The sequence below is a fragment of the Mustela nivalis genome (genome assembly GCF_964662115.1).
Source record: "Mustela nivalis genome assembly, chromosome: 3".
Lineage (NCBI taxonomy): Eukaryota > Metazoa > Chordata > Mammalia > Carnivora > Mustelidae > Mustela > Mustela nivalis.
Window position 1 is genome coordinate 93,898,363 of NC_139022.1, and position 9,690 is coordinate 93,908,052.

The following is a 9,690-nucleotide window of genomic DNA, read 5'->3' on the forward strand; positions in this document are numbered from 1 at the left end:
GTCTTGGCTATTATAAATAATGCTGCAATTGAACATAGGGTTGCATATATTATTTTTAATTACTCTTTTCATTTCCTTTGAGTAAATACTAAGTAGAATTAGGGGATTGTATAGCATTTCTATTTTCAATTTATTGAGGAATCTCCATATTGTTGTGCACAGGGCCTGTACCCATTAATATCCACACTAACAGTGCATGAGGGTTCCTTTTTCTCTGCATCCACACTAACACTTTTTATTTTTTTTAAAGATTTTATTTATTTATTTGACAGACAGAGATCACAAGTAGGCAGAGAGGCAGACTGAGAGAGGAGGAAGCAGGCTCCCCGCAGAGCAGAGAGCTCGATGCGGGGCTCGATCCCAGGACCCTGAGATCATGACCTGAGCTGAAGGCAGAGGCTTAACCCACTGAGCCACCCAGGTACCCCCCCCCCCCGCCCTTTTTTTTAACACTAGCTATTCTGGCTTGTGTTAGGTGATATCTCATTGTGGTTTTGATTTGCATTTCCCTCTTGATGAGTGAAGTTGAGCAGCTTTTTGTTGTATGACTTTTTGGGGAAAATGTCTATTCAGGTTTTCTGCCATTTAAAAAATCGGATTACTTGCATTTTTGTGTTGAGTTGTAGTCCTTTATAAACTTTGATTATTCACCCTTTATCAGATATGTCATTGGCAAGTATCTTCTTTTATTCAGTAAACATACCCTTTTGTTCTCTTGGTGGTTTATAGCGAAGTACTGTGCAGAAGCTTTTTGTTTTGGTGTAGTCCCAATAATTTATTTTTTATTTTGCATCCCATGCCTGAGGAGACATATCCATAAATAAGTTGATAAGGTTGATAAGAGGTTATTGCCTATGTTCTCTTCTAGGAGGTAGTGTTTCAGGTCTAACATGTTGGGTTTAAATCAATTTAAATCAAAGTTGAGTTTATGTTTGTATATGGTTTAAGATATTTGTCTAATTTCATTTCTCTGTGTGTGGCTGTCCAGTTTTCCTGGCACCATTTATTGAAGATACAGTCTTTTTCTCCCTCTTGTATATCCTTGCCTCATTTTTCATAGGAGAGCTGATCATAGGAGCTTGGGTTTATTTCTGGGCTGTCTGTTCTGTTCCGCTGTATGTCTGTTTTTTGTACTAGTACCATACTGTTCTGCTTATTATAGCTTTGTAATACAGTTTGAAACCTCCCATTTTGGCACATCCAGCTTCATTTTTTTTCCCCCCCTCAAGATAGTTTTGGCTATTCAGGATCTCTTGTGATTCCATACAAATTTTAGAGTTATCTGTTATGGTTCAAGGGAAAATCCGATTTGGGTTTTAATAGGAATACCTCTGAATCTGTGGGTTGCTTTGAGTAGTATGGGCAATCAAACAATACTGCTAGTTGTAATCTATGAGCATGATATGTCTTTCCATTTGTGTTGTCTTCTGTTTTTTCCATGAGCATTTTGTTGTTGTTGTTCTGTTTAGTTTTAGTTTTTGGAGTATGGGTCTTTTACCTTTTTGGCATTAAGAGTTTTTTTTAGGGATGGAAGTTGAAGTTTGTCAAATGTTTTTTAGATGTCTTTTGAGACAGTAGGATTTTTTAATCCTTTAGTTTCTTTCTTTCTTTTTTTTTTTTTTTTAAGATTCTTATTTATTTGACAGATCACAAGTAGGCAGAAAGGCAGGCAGAGAGAGAGAGAGGAGAAGGAGGCAGGCTCCCGGATGAGCAGAGAACCTGATGCGGGTCTCGATCCCAGGACCCTGGGATCATGACCTGAACTGAAGGCAGAGGCTTTAACCCACTGAGCCACCCAGGCACCCAATCCTTTAGTTTCTTAATGAGGTATTTCACAATGATTGGTTTGTGAACATTGAAATATGGTTGCATTACAGAATAAATCCCACTTGATCTTGGTTGGGGAATGATCTTTTAAATGTAATGCTGAATGCAGTTTGCTGATAATTTCTTAAGAATTTTGGCATCTGTGTTTGTTAGGTATTTGGGGCTGTAGGGGTTTTTTTTTGTTTGTTTTATTTTTTTTTAATTGTAGAGTCTTTGGTTTTGGTATTAGGATAATTCAGGACATGTAGAATGTATGTGGTGCTTTCCTTCCTCTTACATTTTGGAATAGTTTGAGAAGGATGTTTTAAGTCGTCTTTACATGTTCGATAGAAATCGCATGTAAAGTCATCTGCTCCGGGGTTTTGGTATGTTGAGAGGTGTTTTTTTTTTTTCTTGTTTTGTTTTGTTTTATTCAATTTCTTTACTAGTATTTGGTTTGGTAAGATGTTTTATTTCTCCTGATTGAGTTTTGGAAGGTTGTATGTATCTAGGAATTTATCCATTTCTTTCTAGGTTGTCCTATTTGTTGGCATACATTTTTTCATTGCAGTCTCGTACAATCCTTTGTTTCCTGTGGTGGTAGTTATTTCTTTTCTGATAATATTTATTTGGGTTTTTCTTCCTTCCTTCCCTCCCCCCATCCTTTCTCCCCTTCCTTCCTTCGGTGAATATGGCTAAAGGTTTATCAATTTTTTCAAGAACCAGCTCTTGATTTCATTGATCTTATCTATTGATTTTTTTAGTCTCTAATCATTTATTTCAGAAATTTATTATTGCCTTCTTCCTGCTAGCTTTGGGCTTGGTTTGTTCTTAGTTCTTTTAGTTCTTTAGTGTAGAAAAATTTGATATTTTTCTTCTTTCTTGAGATAGCCCTGTAGTACTTTAAATTTCCCTCTTAGACCTGTTTTTGCTGCATCCCAAAGATTTTGGACTTGTTGGGTTTTCATTTTCATTTGACTCCATGTGTTTATTGCCTCTTTGACTTCTTTATTAACCTATTGGTTATTCAGTGCACATGGTTTAGTCATTTTTTCCCCATTTTTTTCCCCTTACAGTTGATTTTATTTTCATACAGGTGTGGTCTAAAAACATGTTTGATAGGATTTTAACCTCCTTAAATTTATTGAGACTTGTTACGTGGCATAACATAGGAGTTCTAGACAGTGTTCATATGCACTTGAAAATAATGTGTATTCTTTTGTTCTTGGTTAAAGTGTTTTGTAGTCATCTAAATCTGTCTGGTCTAATGTGTTATTCAAAGCCACTGTTGCCTTATTGGTTCTCCGCCTCAGTGACCTATCTATTGATATAGATTGGGTATTAAAGACCTGTACTAGCATTGTATACTGTCAGTCTCTTCCATTATTTCTGTTATCATTGCTTTATGTATTTGGGTGCTTCAGTGTTGAGAGCATAGATAACATTATTTTATCCTTTTGTTGGATTGATGTCTTTATCATTTTTAAAAGCTTTTTTGTCTTTTGTTTTAAATCCATTTTTTCTGATATATTGTTAGCTCCCCCCCCCCTTTCTTTTATTTGAAGGAAGTATCTTTTTCCATTCCTCCACTTTGTTTGTATGTGTCATTATGTCTGAAGTCAGTCTCTTGTAGGTAGTGTATACATGGTCTTTTTTTTTTCTTTTTAAATTCATTCTGTCAGTTTGACTTTTGATTGGAGCATTTAGATTATATACATTTAAAGTAATTGTGATAGGCATCTAGTTATTGCCATTTTGTTAATTTTCTTCTGGTGGTTTGGGTAGTTCTCTGTTCCTTACTCTTTCCTTGTGGCTAATGATTTTGCTTGGTTTCATGCTGGATTTTTTCATTTTTAATTTTTGTGTATCCCTTACAGGCTTTTCATTTACAGTTAACATGAGGTTTATATATAACATTCTGTCTTTATAGCTGCCTATGTTAGGTTGATAGTAGCTTAAGTTTGAACACGTTCTTATAAAAACTTAATTTTTACTCCCCATAACTAATTTTTTAGATAAAATTTATTTTAGTAGTTTTAGGGTTTTTTTTTTTTTCTTAACCTTCATGCTAGTTCTGTAGTAGTTCCTCTACTACATTTACTATGTGTTTGCTTTTACTCATGATTTTTTTTCCTTTCATTACTTTCTTTTTTTTTTTTTAAGATTTTATTTATTTATTTGACAGAGAGAAATCACAAGTAGATGGAGAGGCAGGCAGAGAGAGAGAGAGGGAAGCAGGCTCTCTGCTGAGCAGAGAGCCCGATGCGGGACTCGATCCCAGAACTCTGAGATCATGACCTGAGCCGAAGGCAGCGGCTTAACCCACTGAGCCACCCAGGCGCCCCTTTCATTACTTTCTTATGTATAATTATGACCCTTGCTTTTCCACTTAAATAGATTGCTTTATTTCTTTTAGGTCAGTTTAGTGCTGATAATCTCCTTTAATGGTTTCTGGGAACCTTTATTTCTCTTTAAATTCTGAATGATAATCTTGCCAGATAGAGTACTCTTGGTTGTAGGTTTCTTCCTTTCATCACTTTGAATATAACCAGTCACTCACTTCTAGCCTGCAAAGTTTCTGCTGAAAATCAGCAGATAGCTTTACAGATACCCCATTTAAAAAAAATTGTTTAAATTCCAGTTAATTCATATGGACTCTGTAATATTATTTTCAGGTGTTCAATATAGTGATTCATCACTGGGTGATACATCACCCAGTTTTCATCGTAACAAGTGCACTCTTTTTTGTTTTCTTTTTTTAAAGGAAGGGAGAGGGTGAGGGAGGGACAGAGGGAGAGGAAAAAAAAATAGAATTTTAGGCAGGCTATATGCCCAGAGCAGAGCCCAGCTTGGTGCTCTGTCCCACAACCCTGAGATCATGACCTCAGCTGAAAACCAGTCAGATCTTTAACCAAATGAGCCACAAGAAGTGCAGTCCTTTCTATCACCTATTTAATCTATCTCCCTATCCGCCTACTTTCTGGTAACCACCAGTTTGTTTTCTACAGTCAAGATTTTGTTCCTTGGTTTTCCTTTCTACTTTTCTTCCCTTCGCTCATTTGTTTTGTTTCTTAAATTCCACGTATGATTGAAATCCTATTGTATTTGTCTTTCTCTGGCTGATTTATTTTACTTAGCAAAATACTCTCTAGCTCATTCAGGTCAGTGCAAATGGCAAAATTTCTCTCTCTCTCTCACTCTCTCGGTGGTTTTTTTTTTTTTTTTTTTTGGTCAAATAATAATCATATATATCACATCTTCTTTACCCATTCAGCAGGCAATGGACACTTATACTATTTTGATAATTTGGCTATTGTCTATAGTGCTGCTATAAACATCGGGGTGCATGTATTTTTTTGAATTAGTATTTTTGTATTCATTGGATAAATACCTAGTATTGTACTTGCTGGATCACAGGGTAGCTCTATTTTTAAATTTCTGAGGGATAGCCATATTGTTTTCCATACTGTTTGCCTTCTCCATTTATTTTTAATCATTGACATTTTAATTATGTGCTCTGGTGTGGACATTCTTAGGTTCATCTTGATTGGAATTCTCTGTGCTTCCTATACATAAATATTTGTTTCCTTCCCCAGGTAACATTTTCAGCTACTCTATCTTCAGATAATGTTTCTGTATTTTTCTGCCTTCTCCTCCCTGGACCCCTATATTGTTTGCCTGTTTGATGTTGTCCAAGATCTCCCTTAACCTGTCCACATTTTTGCAGTTCTATTTTCTTTTTGATGTTTCACTTGAATGCTTTCCATTACCTTGTCTTCCAGATTGCTGATCTGTCCTTCTGCATCTGCTACTCTACTGTTGACTGCCTGCAGTGTACTTTTCATTTTAGGTATCGTATTATTCAAATCTGATTGGTTCTTTTTTATATTTTCTCTGTTAAAGTTCTCATCCTGAGTTCATTCATTTCTCTCTTCAGTCAGGTTAACTTCTTTATGACCATTACTTTGAACTCTTTATCAGGTAGATTGGTTATTTCCATTTCCTTTCATTTTTTTTCTGAGGTTTTGTCTTATTTTTTTTTGTTGGGACATGTTCCTGCCTACTCATTTTACTCAACATTCTGTGTTTGTTTCTGTGGATAAGGGGAACAACAGGTTACTTTCCCAAACCTGAAGGAATGGCCTTGTGTATGATCATTCTCTATGGAGACTCTGTGTGTCTTATAACTTTGGCTTACTGGCTGGTGCTGTGCCTGGTGGAGAGGGGTTCGTGGCTGTTCATACATGTGGGATGGCTGAAGATGGAGTGGTTGTGGTCAGGGTGACCCTGGGACTCTGCAAGGAATGTGCCCTGGCAGGAATGCTGATGCTGAAGTGGGTGCCAGCTGGGGTGACTTGGGGCACACTGCATACAGTTGGTCTAGTAAATGACTGGAGCTGATGCAGGCACAGGCCAGGGATTTTCAGGTCACTGTGTTGGGGAGGGGGGGCATCCTGATGTGGTAGGTGGGCCTGAAGCAATTGCCAGCCAGGCTTTCCCAGCTGTTTTGTGTGGGGAGGGGGGGCTGGGAAATTGAGGTGATGTGATCCTGGGGTATTCTGGGGTCATTTGCAATTGTGTCACCTTTCCCAGATGGCTGGAGTTATAGTGAGTCCTGACCAGTATTGTCCCACATACAGTGCACTAGGTCCACCTTGGTTGGATGGCATGTGCTGGTGTGCACTAGGGTCCTGGGGCTTACATAAGTGGTAAGCTGGGTGGGGCACTCAGACTCTGCTCCTGTTCATGCTATCAAGTTGGAGTGGGGAATGTAATTGTGACATTCACCTGTCCCTCTGACCCAGAGAAAGTTTCAGTGGGTCCCTCACGGGATTTTTTGGAGTTCTGAGGCTGGATCCTTGTTATTCTTATTGCTCTTTTAAACCGCAGTTTTTCTTCCCTGTGCCCCACATCATCTGGAGCTGGTGTGTAATAGAGCTCAGGCCTTGCAGAGGTTGCAGGCCAGCTAGGATGCCTGTACCCTGCTCCTGTTTCCATGAACAACGTAGAGGACAACATGAACCATGGTTACTCACCAGTCCCTCCCATAAGGGGAGCTGCAGCAACTCCCCCATTGTTTAGCAGAGTTCTAAGCCTGGTTCCTGTGTACTTTGGTTGCCCTTCTTAACTGTGACTTTTTTTCCTTGCCCCAAAGCAGATGAATATCCTTATGGTCCCTCAGTGATATCTCTCCCCTCTATAATTGCAGCATCAGGGGTAGGGGTTTTGTTCACTACCATGTTTTTGTCTCTCTTGCCATTCTCTGTCTGGTCTCTGTCTTTAGTTGTACAGAAGCTCTTTGGTCAGCCCTCAGTTCTTTAGGAGGAATTGCTTCACTTCCTGCACCAGATAGGTGCAGATTTGGTATATCCATGGAAGAGGTTAGTTCAGGTCTTCCTATGTCACCGTCATGGACCAGAATTCTACCATATGTCTTTTAATTGAGGAATTGAGTCCATTCATTTAAAGTAATTACTACTGATTGGTATGTTCTTACTGCTATTTGACTAACTGCTGGTTATAGTTCATCTGTTGTTATCTTCTTTCTAGCTCTCTATTGTAATTTGATGGTTTTCTGTAGTGATGTGCTTAGATTCCTTTATTTTTTTGTGTGGTTACTGTAGGTTTTCGCTTCATGATTACCATGAAGCTTTAATAAAGTGACCTATATTTATAATTGTCTATTTTAAGCCATAACTTAAGTTTGAATGCACAGAATGTTTGCCATTGTTAATCTTACCTTCCATATTTACTTTTTATGCCACATTTTACATTTTTTAAATGTTGTATATCTTACTTATTCTTATATAGTTACTTTTTGTTTTATAGCCTCCATACTAACCTTATAAATGATTAATCTACCAACTTTATAAAATTTGAATATTTTAATTTTACTACATACTTATATTTACCAGTAGGATTTACACTTTAATATGTTCTCCTGTTATTAATTAGCACTCTTTATTTTCAGCTTGAGGAAGTGTCTTTAATGTTTCTTGTAAGAAGGTTTAGTGGTAGTCTACTTCAGATTTTGTTTGGAAAACTCTCTCCTTCCTTCCATTCTGAATGATAACTGCTGTGTAGAGTTTATATTGTTTGGCTTCAGCACATTGGATATATCATGCCTCGCTCTTGTGGTCCTAAGAGTTTTTGCTAAAAAATTTGCTGCTTATACGTAAGAATTGGCTTTTTCTCTGTGCTTTTAAGATGCTCCTCTTGTCTGGGTTTGTTTTATTTGGAACTCTTGGGGATTTTGGATTTGGATGTCTGTTTTCTTCTTGAGGTTAGGTGAATTTTTACTTCTTATTTGTCCCTTCCTTCTTCTAGGATCCCCATAATGGAAAAAAAAAATTATATATATATATATATATATATATATATATATATATATATATTTATTTATTTATTTACAGCCCTGTGGGACCCACAGGGTTCCATAAAGGTCCCACAGGGCAATCTCAGGGAGATTGCAGTGAGGTGGAGTAGTAGAGGGGAGAGTGCCAAGATGGTGCCCACTGGCTTAAGTCCCCAGAGAAGACCCAGAAGGCCTCTTGATGTGTGCTAAATTAGATGCCTGCCCTTCAGCATGATGTTGTAATTAAATAATCCTCTTTCCACAAAGTCTGGTTCCCTCTCAGTTGATTGCTTTTGTGCTGGTGCCCTTTAAGAGCAGTTTGTTAGTTTACTATAAACTTGTTAAGTCTGGTGAACTAGAGTTCCTTTGGTTTTTGAAGCTAGATAGTTTGTGGGCTCATCTTCCAGGTACAGGCCTTAAAGATGGGGGTGACTGATAGGGGTTCAAGCCCTTTGCTCCATCGGGAAAAGCTCTTGGTTTTGAGTCCCTCCTGATTAGGGGTTCACCTTGCCCAGGGCGGGGTTTATGGCAAAATCATCCTCTCCTGTACACTTTGACCTGTGTCTATGCCCCCCCCCCCACTTTTATCCGATGTTTCAGTGTTGTTCAACTAGGTTTTAGAGGCTTTTTTCAGAGGATGATGTTCCTATATAGCTGTAGGTTTAGTGTATCTGTGAGATAAGGCGAGTTCCAGACCTTGCATTATCTCTTTCTTGCACAAGAGCCCATACTTTCTCTTTTAGTTAATGACACTAACACCTACCTAATAAGCTGAGCCAGAAACCACAGCATCACCCTTGATTTCTAGTTGTCACCCCATTAGAACCTTACTGGTTACCATTACCTACCTACCTTTTAAACAGAACAGACATGTTTCCCCCACTCTTCCACCGTATGAAGCCATACTTAATTGAGGCATGTAAGTGTAGATAATTATAATGCCTTTCTAGAAGTTGTTCTGTTTGCACTATTGTCTCCTAGTAGACCATTTCGCATATTGCCATTTGAAGGATTCTTCACAACTCAAATCTGATGGAACTAATTTCTTGTTTCAAGACTTTTTCATAGATGGAGGATGAAGTCCAGACTTGGAAAGCATTTCAGACAGGTGTCAATGATCTCAGCCTTGGGCTCATTCTCCTTTTCTTCCACCCCGTGATCACCTCTGTGAATGGCTTTGGTGTATGTGTACACTATGCTTTGAGATACCTCCCTCATTTGCATTTGCTGCTCCCTCTGTTAGGAACAATCTTCCCCTCTGCCCCTACTAACTCCTGTATATTTTAGCTCAAAACTCATTTCATTGAGTAGGCCTTCTAAGAACATTCCAGTTTCCTTGCCTCCATTCTGGATTAAATGTCCCCCTTTTGTGCTTTCACTGCATACCTTCTATTGGCACTTAACAAATTGTTCTCTAATTGTTACCTAAGATATCATTTTGAAACATTAATTCAGATATTTTTCCCAATACCTGCCTTCCTTATGTTGTCTTCACCCTTTGAGGGGAAGAAAGGTAATCAGTAAAATTG